Below are 17,119 nucleotides of genomic sequence, written 5' to 3'. Positions count from 1 at the left end.
CAAAAATCCAACAAAACACTAACAAACAAAATCTAGCAACATATAAAAGGGATTATGCACCATGACCAAGTGGGAGTCATTCCAAAAATGCAAGGTTGGTTTAATATCTGATAATCAACCAATGCCATACACTCTATTCACAGTAAAATCCTAAAACCACATGATTATGTCAATAGCTGCAGAAAAACATTTGACAAGGGGTGCCTGGGTGGCTCAGTCCATTAAGCGTCCGACTTCCGCTGAGGTCATGATCTCACGGTCCCGTGAGTTGGAGCCCCGCGTCGGGCTCTGTGCTGAAAGCTCGGAGCCTGGAGCCTGTTTCAGATTCTGTGCCTCCCTCTCTCTCTGACCCTCCCCTGTTCATGTTCTGTCTCTCTCTGTCTCAAAATAAAACGTTAAAAAAAAACCAAAAACATTTGACAATGAGGGTGATGGATATATTTACGGCATAGATTGTGATGATGTTTCCATGTGTGTATACTTATCTCCAAATATACCAGGCTGTATGCATTAAATATGTACAGCTTTTTGTTAGTCAACATTACCTCAAGAAATTGAAAGCCAATTTCTCTTTCATGATAAAAAAAAAAGACACTCAAGAAATAAAGATGGAAGGGAACCTCTTCTACCTGAGAAAGAGCATCTTTAAAAAAGCTACACAAACATCACACTTAGTAGTGAAAGACTGAATGCTTGCCCCTACAATTAAGGAAAAAAGAGATGTCCACTCTGACCACTTCTTTTTTTTTTAACGTTTATTTATTTGTTTTGAGAGAGAGAGTGTGTGCATGCGAGTGGAGTAGGGGCAGAGAGAAAGAGAGAGAATCCCAAGCAGACTTCGCTCTGTCAGCACAAGGCCCTACACAGGGCTCCATAGCATGAACTGTGAGATCATGACCTAAACAGAAATAAGTAGTTGGACACTTAACCAACTGAGCCACACAGGTGCCCCTGACCCTGACCACTTCTGTTCAGTGTTGTTCTAGAGGCAAATACATCTGGGCAACAGAAATTAATAGCATCAAGACTGTAAAGGAAGAAGTAGAACTATATTCAGAGATAACATGATCTCATATACAGAAATTCCTAAGGAACACAAAAGAAACTCCAAGGTACAACTCCAAACATAATAAAAACCACAGAATCGCAGGCTTTTATAGAGCAAATTTTATGGTATGTGAATTATTAAATTGAGAACATTTAGCATATAGTAATTTTTTTTTAATTTTTTTTTAACGTTTATTTATTTTTGAGACAGAGAGAGACAGAGCATGAACGGGGGAGGGGCAGAGAGAGAGGGAGACACAGAATCGGAAGCAGGCTCCAGGCTCTGAGCCATCAGCCCAGAGCCCGACGCGGGGCTCGAACTCACGGACCGCGAGATCGTGACCTGGCTGAAGTCAGACGTTTAACCGACTGCGCCACCCAGGCGCCCCTAGCATATAGTAATTTTTAAGCAGACTCAACAATGACACCATCACATAGATCAATGACACAGAAAGAGATTTGATATCTTATCTATCCCTGGATCATGTATTCATCTTTCTCAATTAAAAAATACTGAAGTCACTCAGGATGAATTATCTTTATTATTTACTCCACTGGATGTCTCTTTCAAACTGAAAGGGCAATATATACTTGTATTGCCTTTTATTATGCACCAAAAATTAAAAAATTCCGAGAAGTACCAAATAAAAACCCTATAGTATTCTTCTCACCCATGACCCTCCCTCCTACCGCCACCACTCCTTGAAGACAATGAATATTAATAGTTCAATGTCCACACTCTTCCCCATGTTCATCTCAATGCACACACGTGAAAATATTCACACAAATAAAAGGTTTTTCCCTCTGATTTTTCTACATACATTTCTCTCCCACTTACTTCATGGTGGCCTTTCCTAATGGTCAGTGCCTATAAACCATAACTCCTCCTTGTTAAAGCCACACAACATTCCAGAAATATGGACATACCACAGTTAATCCAAGCACTCTCTGGTGACAGGATTCAAGTTCTTTCCTTTTTTTTTTTTTTTTTTTTGGCATTCAATGTATTTCTTTACACATATACTTACAAATCAATTCTTTTACTTCTGTATGATAAAATTGTCCAATCCAGATTTTAAAGATGCAGAAAAACATGACTTTGCTTAGCAAGAAAGAAAAAAAAAAGGTCATTATGTTTCACTAAACATCCTGCTTGGTGGACAGGGGGAAACATTTATTTCTCAGTTCTGAGTCACAGCCCTGTGAATAGGTTAGATTTTGTTTGCAAATACATGCACAAAATACAAATTACAAGTGCTCACCAAACAAGGCGTCTTGTAATAGGGGCAAAGGGTGTGTCACAAGAAACACATTTCCTGGTGCAGGAAAATGAGCCGCAGAGGAAGGAAGCAGCCCAGGGAAACAGTGCTGGACCAAGCTTTATGCTTTGACTGCAAAACTCCCCTGACAACAACGAATCCAACAGGATTCCTGGGTTCAGGGTTCAGGTTAGGTTTGGGGTTAGGCTTAGGTTAGAACCTTGAGTCATTTCAGACCACGGTTCCCCTTATTTACTGCTCTACTTTGCGCCTTCTCTTGGTTGCCTGGAACAGTTTTTTCAAGAAGGAAATGTGGATGCTGTGATCCCCCTGCCCTTAGCTACCTAAAAATAGTTTCCTATTGCCCTCCTTCACAAAAGACAACTTGACTTATTTTAAATGTCTGGGTCACAGCCTTTTCTTCTTCCAAATCCTGTACATACAGCAGCCTTAAAAGCCTTCCAGCTAACAGTGTTGCTGAAGACGACCTATTTTCGTTTCTTTGCTAGTGTCATTACAAGATATGAGAAATCCTCATATTTGTGTGAGCATGTACACAGAATATAAACATAGTAAACTGAAGAAGCACTCTCTGTCTTTAAAATGCCAGCAGCTAAACTGTCTCATCTGATATATTCTCAGTTTACTGATGTGAGAAGACAAGGAATGAACTCCACATGAACTATGCCTGCAGCAATATGACCATTACATCAGTAATTGTGAGTCTGGAAGGCACCAAAGAGTAAGTCCACAGCAAATCAGCCCGAAGTGACAGCTTAGAGATTTGATTTGACTATTCTCTGGCTTTATGTCATTCAATGCCACCATCGGAAGGAGCCGTCCTACCCACAGTGTTCCAGAAGGCCTCATACCCTTTACTTTTGGGCATCAGCTACTCAGTTTGTGAGAGCACCACCTACTGGTGCATTAGAGAAGCATAATTTCTTCGTTCTCTTAAGCTGTGGATTATTGGGACCTGCCCAGTGAAAGGGGATATAAAAACATTCTTCCTCATTCTGGCAGGTTCCCCCCACCACCCCCAAACTCCTCTTCCCTTACGGTCCCTTGACAAGTGCAGCAAAAGTGAAATTTATGGAAGGTAAATAAGAAAACTCAAAATCTAAAGGGAGGTTCACCAAAAGACGTGAAAAGACAGAGAATAGAGCCACTCCTGAAATTTCAGTTTCAGGAACTGACAGCGGACTTCAAGGTACTGCAAGTGGCGTGAATGAGCAGAAGCAATTGTCTTCTGCCTTTGTGTTACTCTGTGGAAGTTCCGGTTCCAGAGAGACACTGCTGTATTCATCTCAGGTCACATTCTCACCTCTTGGCAGGAAAGGATACTGGTTCTTTTTTTTTTTTTTTTTTTTTTATGAAATTTATTGTCAAATTGGTTTCCATACAACACCCAGTGCTCATCCCAAAAGGTGCCCTCTTCAATAGGATACTGGTTCTTGACTGACATTTTGCTGTGCTGACTCTTGTGGAGAGAAGACAATTCCTCCAAAGGGTATCAGAGTGCTTTTAGCCAAAAAATGCTCACTGCGTCTCTCCAATTTGTAGTTAAGTTGCCTTTTCCAAGAGGACGTTTTTAGGATGTTTTAAACTTGTGTAATTCAAAATTTTCTCTTTGGATACTTCTACATACAGATCTCTTCTGTTCTTATCTGAAATACAGGGAGCCCCCTTCAGCCCATGTACTTACATTTTATTCCATCCTTTACTATTACTTTTGATCCTTAGTTATGCTATCCTCCCTAGGAACCCAAAGTAGTCGCATGGTAGACCTTTGCTCTCACTTCCATTTTCTGTTTCCTTTTGCTTGTGCTTTTTTCTGCATCCTAGAAGCACTTCTCAGATCTGTTCTCCACAATGTCCTATAATTTTCTTATGGACCCTTTAGGCTCTTCAGAGATACAAAACTTCTATGAGATTCTAGGGGACTGTCCCCTATCCCTTTGTTCTACCATAATTTTTATTTATTTGTTTAATGATTACTTATTTTTGAGAGGTGGGGAGGGGCAAAAAGGGAGACACAGAATGTGAAGCAGGCTCCAGGCTCTGAGCTGTAAGCACAGAGCCCGATGCAGGGCTCGAACTCACCAAGTGTGAGGTCATGACCTGAGCCAAAATCGGATGCTTAACCGACTGAGCCACCCAGGCACGCCGGCAGTAATTTTTAATGGACCCATGTTTTGTTTTGTTTTATGTTCATTCATTCTCAAATGAGGCAGTATCTTTCCAGATTCATTGGTAGCTAACAAGCAACCATTTGCTCTTGACCCCACTCTGTCTACTTAGGTATCAATCAAATAACTTACCTACATCTGTAACTGAAGGATAGACCAATATGCCCAGTTCAAAGCTGATTTCCCAGTCATTTTGAGCAACAGTCTGCTAGTGAGGTAGTATATTTTTCTACTGCCACTTCCCAGTTCTCTAATAACTTTCAATGAGATATAAAATCATAGTTCCCGGAAGTACCACCTAGTATCTGGGCCCTGTGTTTTAGAAAACCCCACACTGGCCCTCTTTTGATTATATTCTTCCCCGCCAGGAAGGGAATCTGTGAGACCAAGGGCATGTGCCCTCCTAGACCCTTTCTAGACAAGGATTAGATGTTCAGAATCCTAGAATTACCTACCTGAACAGCCTAAGCCTGTCCTACAGGCCTCATCCACAGGCCCACGCTCCTGATGGCAGACCATGCTACAAGTGTGTGCCCTTCCAGGCCCAACGAATGGCCAAGGGCAGCTATTTGCAGAGGCTCTGGACCTCCTGGCTGGGAGCCTCATGTGTTCAAGGCTGCTTGAAATGCAGGAGACAGTGGTAGGAAGAGAAAGGGGACAAGCTGGAGGCTAATGGACTTTGGGCAAACTTTCTCCAAATCACCAATATTTCAGCATGGGATCCAAGGAGTCTAAAAACTCTATATTTGAACCTGGAATTCCAGATTATTTTCAAGGTATATTTGTCAAGGTAAATAATAGAATTTACTTTATCTTTATTTACAATTTTGATTCAGACATATGGTACATAGACTTGCATTTCTGTTCCTTTGGATCCTGCAGATATTAGGGATGGTCTAATAGCTGGCTTTCAAGGCTCTTCCTGCCTCTACTCCACCGTCCCAGAAGCAGCTCTATTTAGACACAGGTTAGTTCCAGAGGCTCTTTATAAGTCTTCCAGCAATCAAAAAGTAACCAAGAAGGATACAAGCCTGCAGCCCCTAGATGGATGACCACTAGCGTATGAGGTGGTCCTATGAAACTTTAAAATTGGATATACTCTCCGTGCTTTACCTACATCCCATCAGGCATCTGTGTCTAAAATTGAGTTGTACATTATATATCTACATTGAAAATCTGTACAGGCAGATTTCATTCCCCCTCCCCCTAAATTCCTTACTCCCTTTATACTTTTTCTTTACTTCCTGTTCATTATTGTCCATTGCACAGGCATAATGCTTTAAATATTCTGTATGATGTGTTCCTCATCCGTCGAAAACATTCTATTATTCAACAATCATCTCCTAATTATATGTACAGCTTGTCTTTTGCTCACCATTTTGAATTTGTGAAATTATCTTGATTTTCATTTCCATCATATTCCTATGCCTCTTCTCACCAGAAAGCTTAACCCTCTTTGCCTTTGCACTTTCAGACATGGCAGTGTTAAAAAAAACTTTTATAAAACATCTCTACAATCAGCCAACACAGCCTGTAGGATGCTATACCACAGAAGGTTGAAACCAAAACACCTGCTCACAACTTTTTTCTTCCACTACTGACCAGCAAAACTGACGTGGCTGTGTGTGTCCGTGGAAATTTATAATATAACGGAGTAGCGGTTAATTCATAGTGCAACTTGGATTTAATGGGGAAAAAATCTGATTTATTTTTGTCTATGATGAATCTGGTCTTCCTACCATAATCTCCCATTACTGGTTAGCAGAGGGAAATTAACTAAATGTCCAATTGCAAGTTCATTTCAATCCATTAGATAGTGTCAGCCTCTTAAACAAAACAAGCAACTACTTGGCCTTTCAGAAGGCCTCCCCTTTCCTTGGTTCTCCGGGCAAAGGATGTTTTTATGCCTTTCTTTGCTTCATTGCTTACTCAAATATCTTTTCCAAAAAATGATCCAGATTTTCATGAAGCCCCAAAAAATTTTCTTTGGGAAATGGAAAAATGTGCATCTGAACACCCAGCTGGCATTATGCCACAACTCTACAAACAGCTACAGTGGGTATTAAAAGTAACGGAAGACCTAAGCACCTTCATCTACCAATGAGGAAGTGACATCTCAGTGACATAACAGTTTTTGCCTTTAAACAATTCCTAAGTCTTTTTTACCTCTCACTATGTGGCTCTGGCACAGCAAACTCAGCCAGAAACTAGCACTCCTTCCCTTCTGTGTTTTTTTAAGTTTTAATGTTTATTTTTGAGAGAGAGACAGAGTGTGAGCGGGTAAGGGGCAGAGAGGGAGACACAGAATCCGAAGCAGGCTCCAGGCTCTGTGCTGTCAGCACAGAGCCGGATGCAGGGCTCCAACTCACCAACTGTGAGATCATGACCCAAGCCAAAGTCGGACGCTTAACCGACTGAGCCACCCAGGTGCCCCTAGGCCTTTAAATAATAAAGTTAAACCTCTAGTCCTTGTTTCATATACTGAGGATATATCTCTTGACACGTTACCAGGTAAAGTGAAGATATCAGCTGCCCTACCCTTCCCCTTCTCCTCTGTCCCTCTACCATTCCACTTCCTACCTTTTGTCAACCATGCAGTTTGCTTTAAAAAAAATTTTTTTAACGTTTATTTTTTTTGAGAGAGAGACAGAGAGTGCGAGCAGGGGAGGAACAGGGAGAGAGGGAGACACCGAATCTGAAGCAGGTTCCGGGCTCTGAGCTGTCAGCACAAAGCCTGACGCGGGGCTCAGACTCACAAACCATAAGTTCATCATCTGAGGCAAAGTCGTACACTTAACCGACTGAGCCACTCAGGTGCCCCAACCATGTGTTTTTCTTCCAATGGTCAATTATACCCAAAATTCATATGATTTTTGATTGTGCATTTATATTTAAGGATAGACTAGGTAACCACCAAAAATTTTGCCTACTATTTTAAGTGTAGGTCTGCTCCCCTATTAGGTCTCTCCCACCAATAGCACAATTGACAGTGTGTGTGTCAGTGGACCTTGACGACTACTTGACTTCACTTTAGGGAGGAAAGCTGGGGCACTAAATATGGGCGTCTCCAAATGCCATTTGGGATTTAGACTGTAAATACTTCAATTGCTGTGGTAAAAAAGCCCATGATGATATACAAGGTATCATGATGTCAGACCAGCACTGCTTGATACCCCACTTCCCAATGTCCTATAAAACAACCAGCAACAAGAAAAGTACTATATTGGTAATAATACTGTAATCATAAGAAAAAAACATTCATGGAAGTACAGCTGCATCATCAGTAGAGATCAACTGAGTAATAAAATCAACTGTGGGTTTCAGCAGACCCACAGTCTCTAACAGAAAGTGGAAGGCTCTGCCTTACTCTACTGTTAGGCATAGAAAGATTCCACTGACCAAAAAATAATGGACATCCCACTGCTACGCACAAACTGTCCTTTGAACTGGTGGTTGCCAGGTCCTTCCATTCCCTCTTCAGCCATGTACACTATTATACTCGTTCATCAGTTGCAGCCACTACCAAGACTGAAGAAGCCGGGGCGACTGGGTGGCTCAGCTAATTGAGTGTCCAACTCTTGATTTTGGCTCAGGTCATGATCTCATGGTTCATGATATCAAGCCCCACCTCGGGCTCCATGCTGACAGTGTGGAACCTGCTTGGGATTCTCTCCCTCTCTCTCTGTGCCTCCCCAACTCATGCTCTCTCTCTTTGTCTCTCAAAATAAATAAATAAACTAAAAAAAAAAAAGTTTAAGGAAGGTAACACTTCTGCCTATGCTAAGCCAAGCCAGGTGATCAGCATCACCAAAACACATCCTACAACCCACACGCACTTGGATGGTCCTGAAACAACATCCCAAGTACACAGTCAGGAATGAAGCAGATGCGAGGGGGGGGGGGGAGAGAGGGGGGAAAGAGAGAGAGAGAGAGAGAGAGAGAGAGAGAGAGAGAGAGAGATCCAGGTGTCATGGGCATGATACTTATTCAAGAGTCCTTAATGAAGTGACCGTTTTAGTCAGTTCAGTCTGGTCCAACAAACTACCACAGACTGGGTGGCTTACGCCCAACAGAAATTCAGAACTGGGTTCTCCCAGTTTCAGAAGCAAGTCTGAGATCAGGGGGCCAGCCTTCTTCCAGGTGGCAGGCTGATGCCTTCTAGTTACATCCTCACGAGGCAGAAGGGGCAAGAGAGCTCCTGCGACCTCCTTTCTAAGGGCCCTGTTCCTGTTCATAGGGGCTCTACCCTCACACCCTACTTACCTCCCAGAGGCCCCACTTCCTAATACCATCACATGGCATTATGATTTCAACATATGAATTTTGAGGGGACGCATTCAGTCTACTGCAGTAATCAGGCATTACATACAAAAGAGTTAGCATACCAGAACTAGAAAAGCAAAGAAGTTTCAAATAACAAAAATCACCAGCTGAAACATCTATAGGAGATGTTAAAACCCACCAAAGCCCCTTGGCTTCAGTAGATCTCTCCTCGGAACAGTTGTTGCCTAGAAAAGATAAGCCCCCAGACAACATGCAATGTCCTCTTTCTGTTGCAAGAGGGCAGAGAAGGACCGGTCTCTTCAGTGCTAGCTACAGGACTTTAAGAGAATAAGACGACTCAAACCACACCAGTGTTTCAAGGCCACTGTTCAAAGTGATGACTCTCTTCACAGCAGATTTATGGTGAGGTTAAAAACTTCTATGAACCCAAAGACTGGGCCTGTTTTCGTGCTCTTCCTATGTGAGTCAGACTTTAATGAGCAAGAATTGGTGAAATAAACATAATCAAGGCCTGCCAAGATCTGTAATTCTGGAAGTGGTGAATCTTAAGGCTCTTGGGCTTGGGGTGGGAGGGACTTGTTGGGAAAGATATGAGGGGAAGATTTCCTGCTTCCTGGCTGTGGTACAATCTTCACATCTGAGCGTGATAACTTTACTCCCTTCTTACACACATAAGATTTTAGCTATAGTCCCTTTCCTTAGAATATCTCTGAAGGGGTTCAGAGAATGCCAGTCCAAAATATGCCACTCTGGTATAAGGATTATTTTGAGCTTGAAGGCAGTGGAGAAGAAACAAACACAATAACAACTCTCTGCACACCCCATATCTACCAGAAAGGGCAGGACGATACTTAATCACCAGAGACAACTCTAGACTCATCAATCCAGAGATGGCATCAAAGGGATCTACATAATAAACCTTGCTAAAAACAACCTTATCTTCCATTATTTTCCCCTATATATTTACCTTCCCACAATTTGCCTTCTCTAGAAGCTCAAAGTCCTTTTGAGCTTGTCACTTCTCTACACATTCATCGCTCTTTTGCTAAGAATCCGTATTAGCCCAAGTTCTTACCATCCTTTTGAGGTATTCATCATGGAGTCCTCCCATGTGTATGCTCAGATGGACACATTAATAAACTTCTATTTTTCTCCTTTAATCTATCTTTTGTTGGTCTCATTTGCAGAACCCCAGTCAATGAACTTAGGATGGGTAGAGAAAATTTTTTCCTTCCCTACATCTCCCTCCCAACTATCATATCCCTCATGCTAAACAGAGTTGATCATTATCATTTCCTCACTAAATCTCCAGCCCAGAACTTGCAGCCCTGTGCCCAGGGCAAGAACATGGCTCCTGAACAGCCCTGCATAGTGTCAGTGGCAGGGTTCTCGGGCACCCAGGTCATCTACATGAAGCTATCTGCACGTGCGGAATCCAGAGTACAGACCACAGTACTGCTAATTTCTTAATGTTGAATTTTTAACATTTATTTATTTTTGGGACAGAGAGAGACAGAGCATGAACAGGCGAGGGGCAGAGAGAGAGGGAGACACAGAATCGGAAACAGGCTCCAGGCTCTGAGCCGTCAGCCCAGAGCCCGACGCGGGGCTCGAACTCACGGACCGCGAGATCGTGACCTGGCTGAAGTCGTACGCCCAACCGACTGCGCCACCCGGGCGCCCCAATGTTGAATTTTTAAAATCCATCTCTTTAATTTTACTTCTTTTTCTTTGAAAAATTATTATTTACTTTTAATTACACAAGTGAGCACAAATACATGCACACAGTAAATATATTAAATGTTACATGTAGACGCCTCTTTCCCAGAACCCCCATCCCAGTCTCTCGGCAGAGGAAACCACCATTACCAGTTCGGCCTGAATCCTTCTAGCCATGTTTCCATGCACAGATACTCATAGTCATACTTATGAAAATACATAGTTTCCTTTTTGTTGTCGTTAATTATTACCCTATAGAAATGACATCAACCGATCTGTGACTTTCCTTTTGTTCACTCAACGGTAGGTTTCAGATACTGTTCATGCAACTTTATAGACCTGTAGACCTACCTCATACTCTGCACCTGTTGTATAACAGCACTGTATGTTCACATTGTTTTTCACAAGCATTCCCCTACTGAAGGCTATTTAGGTTACTTCTAATTTTTTTATTATTATAAACAATGGAATAGAATAGATATGTATTGACGAGTATTTTGCTACAATAAATTCTAAAAAGTAATATTTCTGGGCAAAAGATATACACATTCAAAAGTTTAATATGGTTTTAAACCTCTCTCAGACTGGCTTTGGGAATGATGAGGAAGGGGCGGTTGACATGGAGAAAGGTCTAAGAAGCCCAGCCACAACAGGTGAAAGACAACTCAGACTCCCATGATAGGCAGAGCCTGCCCCCTTGAGCGTAACTGAGAGGGGCTACACCACGGATTTTTTTAAAACCCTCTGTGGACAAAGGCTACTCAAAGCTGATTTGATTGAGTTGGGCATGGCCATGGAGGTCATCAGGAATGATGCTGCTGGCAGCAACAAACTTACCTCCACTCCGGGATCCATTCCAGCACTGCAACCGCAGCTCCTTCTCTGAGTGATAAAGGTAATCCTGGGCGAATAGATGTGGACACCACCTAAGTCCCGAAGAGGAGGAAACAAGGGTTTTCTCCGTGTTTCACTCAAGAAGTAGCTGAGTCATGGACAACATGCAATGATCCAAGTGAAGTGAATACAGCAGCTAACCTTCTAGAGACACTAGATGAGAGTATACAGACCTCATGCACACAGCCTGATGCAGCTCATCTAATCAATGTCCAGTGCTTGGCTGCACTCTTACAGGTAATGAAACATGTCATTGTAACACTAATTAAACTATCAAAATACTAAGTAAATACTAGTCAAAATACTAATTAACACCAATTAAAGTGTCAGAAGGATGCATAAGCAATCAGCTGCACACTCAATGGGATGGTATTTCGTCTCACATTATGACTCAAAAGTGGACATTTGTAGCCAGGATGGGAAGGGTTCCTTACCTGTAACTATTTTTTCCAAATGCATGCCCTCCACAGCTCCTGCTGTGTTCCAATCATGGAAGTATAACAAGCACAAACCAGTAAGGGAACAAATTGTGGGCTGGTATCCTACCCACAAAAAGCCTCATGATTTGGACAAAAGGCAAGTTTTCATACAAGCTCAACAGTAGCTTTTATCCAAGATCAATGAGATGGTAGATGTGGAAGTTTAAGCATAAGTGAAAGTCCACCATTAACATAAAGAACATTCTGGGCCATCTCTGCCTCTTGATGTTAGCTGGTCATACGATAAAGCTTACAGATTGGACTCAAGGATGTCCTCCCACTCACCAGCATGAAGAGAAGAATACACAAAAGCTTCCTGGCTCATCTACATCTACTTGGCATACAATCATATTGTTTTTGAATTCTTGCAAGTGAAGCTAGAAAGGATTCCAGCTGCACAGATTGAACACATACAAACCCAGAAAGTTAACACTCATCCCATGAAGATATTCCATTCCTTCCTGTTTAGTTGCACCATGTGAAAGGTGGCTCAAAGTTCAGAGAGTTCTTTTTTGTTTTGTTTCAGTTCAGATACTTCTGAAGAAGACTGTGGCTTGGAATTCCTCAGGTAGAATCCTACAGCTTACATTCCACCTGTCTTCATACTAGCTTATTAATAAAAGAGAGATAGCTTCTTTGGTATCCTGGCTGTGGTTTGCAGAGTTCCTTGGAAATGTAGATCCTTGGTATATGTATTAGAGCCTGGGGTCCACAATAACCAGAATCATCTGCTTGCATTGTTGGTTGCCATATGAAAAAAAATCTAGAAGTCTCTTCCAACTGCGTCTGGTATTTTCACCATTACCATCCATAACCATAACTACTATCTTTGCTGTAAGCATTTTTGCCACAAATATTTTCACTGCAAAACTAATTGGCCATAAGGTAATTTTGCCGTAAAAGATAAGTGGTTCACAGTTTGGTTTCATTTCCCCATTGACAGAGTTCCAATTTTTATATTATATAAACCATAGCCAGCCTTCATAATTGTCTATACCATGACAAGTAGATGTGATAGCCTTAAAATAGTGATAACAACTACATATATATGGACTTGGTAGAAAATATGATGATAAGACACACTGGAAGTGTGGAATAAGAGAGTACAAACCAGATCACATACTATCTAGAAAGTAACCTACCAGCTGCAGTGGTAACAAGTTCAGTTACAAATGAATTACAACACTTAACACTTTCCCATAGAACTTTGGAATCTCTAACAACAGACAAGTAACAATAAACCAAAAAGGAACAAGTATGGAAGGCTTTGACACACAATACAGAGCTCAGTTACAAATATGCATGCCAGTGTTTGAAAAATTGATACCTCTCTTAATGAAAGAAGTCAATAATTAAGATTTTTAACTTTTTTTCATGTTTCATTGTGTCCTCTTTAACGTGTCTCTCTTATTTTTCATTCTTATATCTTCTATGGGAAAACTGCCTTATAGCCAATTAGTTACCGCAAAGACGCCTGTTGCAAAGATTTTTACAGCAAAACTAAGCTGGAACCTATCATAACAACCAAAAACGTAACATTAATTTGGTTGGGCAAGGCAAACTCTGCACTTGCTCAGGACAAGGAAGCTGCACAGACTATTGAAATTAAGGGAGCTATCACTCTTTTGATTCTTCCTTCACTCTAACATACGGATGTAGTGGCAAGAAGCTAGTTTTTTTCCCAGTGGGTAAGGATACACCACCTTTCAGTTCAACTGACTAGCTCTCTCTCTCTCTTCAGAACTTAGCCAGTGGCTTTAAATGAGGCTACTGGTGCTGGACATAACTGGCTACTTTCAGGATGATTCTGACTATGGATACCTTGGGGATGGGCCCATGTTGGAACATGAGATCATAACTACTATCCTGATGCTAACAAGCCAGCTATTTGGCTGCCAGATCCAGGACATGCATCAGACCATATGGATGGGCTACCCCAGGTGACCACCAATGGCTGTCTCGGTCTGATGCTGACCTCTGAAGTATCCATAGGAGTGACAATACGAAAGATTTGGGGCCTAACCGCAGGGGGGAAAAATGCACAGAATGGATCATAAGGAGGGATTATTAAAACCCTAGCCTTTAACAAAATAATAATTTCTAAATATTGACAATGGACCTGACTGCTTGCATTGAAGTGGTTTTTAATTTTTGTTTGGAAAACAAGGGTTAGTTTTTAAGACATAGTTACTTAATATAGTTACGGCATGTTAGATAACATAAAATAGTGCTGCAGCAATTTCTAATTTCTAAGAAACAAGTGATAACGTAACACAGAGTTTGGCAAACTAAAGCCTGCAGGCCAAATCCAGCCCATTGCCTGTTTTGTATAGTCTTTGAACAAAGAATGGCTTTTATATATTTTTTAAATTTTTTTAACGTTTATTTATTTTTGACAGAGAGAGACAGAGCCCGAGCGGGGGAGGGGCAGAGAGAGAGGGAGACGCAGAATCCGAAACAGGCTCCAGGCTCTGAGCTGTCAGCACAGAGCCCGACGTGGGGCTCGAACTCATAGACCGAGAGGTCATGACCTGAACCGAAGTCGGACGCTCAACCTACTGAGCCACCCAGGTGCCCCGGCTTTCATATTTTTTAATGCTTGGGAGGAACAATCAAAAGAAGAATGATAATATTATGACCTGTGAAGTTTTTATGAAATTCAATTTTTAGAGTCCATAAATAAGGTTCTACCAGAGCACCACCTCACTCATTAGCTGATATATTACCTATGGCTGTTTTCTTGCTACCGCCGCAAAGTTTAGTGGTGATGACAGGAACTCCGTGTTCCACAAAGCCTAAAATATTTACTGTCTGGCCTTTTACAGGAAAAGTTTGTTCATCCCTACTGTAGAACATCAATGTAGAACATTGTATAGGCCCTTTATATAAAACAGACAAGCCAAAATGTGCCAATTGGTTGCCTTTTTTAATAAGCTTAAAATAAGCAAGAGGCTCTATTTCATGGTTTTGGCCAACAATTGTCTAGAATATGTCCAAGTAAGGGTTAATAAGAGATGTTACTTAGAATCTTGCACTGGACCACTTAACAGTTGCCTGCAGTCTCAAAGCTGCTCTAGTCTGCTCTGATAAGATGTTTCAGGACAAAATGAAGTTATAAAAATGGTTCTGAATCAAAGTAAACTTTTAAATTGACAAAATGTTAATGTACACTGACCAAATTTTTAGTATAGGTTGATAAAGTCGCCTTCCAGAATATAATACAATTTATAACCCCATGTGTGACATATGATAGCTGTCTCTGTATATATCCATTTCCCCACACCTTGCAGCATAGCAATGTTTACTAATATGATTGGTGAAAAACAGTATCTTTAAATATGTAGTTCCCCCAGTCTCTCTTCTCCACAGCGGTAGCTGTTCTTCTAGTCCTTTTGCTTAACTTGCAGTACCCGAATTGACCACCATGTCTTCTGAAGAAGGAAAGCTTTTCATGGGAGGGCTCAATTTCAACACCGATGAGCAGGCTCTGGAAGACCACTTCAGCAGCTTTGGTCCTATTTCTGAAGTGGTCGTTGTCAAAGACCGGGAGACACAGGGATCCCGGGGTTTTGGTTTCATCACCTTCACCAACCCAGAGCATGCCTCAGATGCCATGAGAGCCATGAATGGGGAGGTGGTGGGGACCAGGGCTATGGGAGTGGTAGATACGACAGTCGTCCTGGAAGATATGGGTATGGATATGGATATGGATATGGATATGGATATGGATATGGATATGGATATGGATATGGAAGGTCCAGAGACTATGGTGGCAGCCAGGGCGGTTATGACTGCTACTCAGGAGGAAATTACAGAGACAATTATGACAACTGAGATGAAGCTTGTGCACCTAATGTAGATACACAAGGAATAAAACTTCTGATCCAGGATCATCCTTCCAAATGGCTGTATTTATAAAGATTTTTGGAGCTGCACTGAAAAATCTGTTTAGTACATCAACTTCTATTTTTGAATTGAGCTCCCAAGGTAGCTTGTTACAAAGACCTTGTAGAAAGTTCCATATGTCTTTTAAAGTTTTTTCTCCCATTTAAAGACAAGTCCTGGGACATTTGTAGAGTCTGGGTATTTTTCTTTTTACCAGTTTTTTAGTTTGGGCTCTCAGGATTACGGGCTATGGCAAAAAATGTTTGGTCACTTTTATTTTCAAATGATGTGCATTTAGGGACATTTTAAAAACTTGTATACAATGTTTATCATGATTAGGAAGCAATTTCTAAATGCAGCTGCAAGAACATGATTAGAGGTGGTTTGGGTTTTGTTTTGTTTTGTTTTTTATTCAAGGTCACCACCCTGATACACAGAAGTTTCTTAGAACTTGTGAATGTCCTTTTCTTTAATAATGGAAGAAAAAATATTCTGTTGTGTTTCACTTAGCATTTAGGATGTCTTTCATGGAGCTGATTAAAAAGTTGAAATGTGAAAACAAAAATAAATAAATAAATAAATAAATAAATCTGTAGTTCCCTTGAGGGTTGCTGAAGGGAAGGTGGGTGGGGGGATGGGATTGATGGCTGATGGGCACTAAGGAGGTCACTTGGGATGAGCACTGGGTGTTAGACATAAGTGATGAATCCCTGGGTTCTACTCCTGAAACCAATATTACACTGCATGTTAGCTAACTTGAATTTAAATAAATAAATTTTTAAAAATACACACATAGGGGCACCTCGGGTAGGTCAGTCGGTTAAGCTGCCCACTTCAGCTACTCTCACAGTTCGTGGCTTCAAGCCCCATGTCGGGCTCTGTGCTGACAGCTCACAGCCTGGAGCCTGCTTCGGATTCAGTCTCCCTCACTCTCTGCCCCTCCCCCACTCATGCTGTGTGTCTCTCTCTCTCCGTCTCTCAAAAATAAATAAACGTTAAAAAAACTACACATGTAAAAAAATGCAGTTTCCTGGGTACTGCGACAAGGAGCATCTTCTCACATTTACTGGTCATGTTTATTTCTTCTTCTGTTAATTGTCTATTGATATCTCTGGCTTACTGAAAAATGGATATCATTATCTTTTAATTCATAATGCCCTAATTAATAGAGGAGTTCAGCATTCTTTAATGCTTATTAGTCAGTTTTTATCTCAGTATTTCATACTGTCTGTTTATATATTTTGCCAGTTTTTCTAACGTGTTGTGTATCTTGTTCTTATTAATATTGAATTCTTAAGATTTACTATTGTTTAGGGGTCTCAAAGTGCAGTCAGTTTTCAGAGAGCAAACACAATCTGATGCA

General features: G+C 41.3%; 1 long non-coding RNA gene and 1 pseudogene across 1 annotated transcript; both read left to right on the top strand.

Moving 5' to 3' along the window:
- Positions 1 to 9,226: 9,226 nt before the first annotated feature.
- LOC109501685 lies at positions 9,227 to 16,139 on the top strand. Its single transcript, XR_002159905.2, has 3 exons — positions 9,227 to 9,239; positions 12,104 to 12,106; positions 15,907 to 16,139. It is a non-coding gene; the product is annotated as an uncharacterized LOC109501685 (long non-coding RNA).
- Positions 15,267 to 15,731, top strand: LOC109501680 (annotated as a pseudogene).
- Positions 16,140 to 17,119: the final 980 nt, after the last annotated feature.

This window comes from Felis catus, chromosome A1 (genome assembly GCF_018350175.1).
Source record: "Felis catus isolate Fca126 chromosome A1, F.catus_Fca126_mat1.0, whole genome shotgun sequence".
NCBI lineage: Eukaryota > Metazoa > Chordata > Mammalia > Carnivora > Felidae > Felis > Felis catus.
This window is presented reverse-complemented; position numbering and strand designations above follow the sequence as displayed.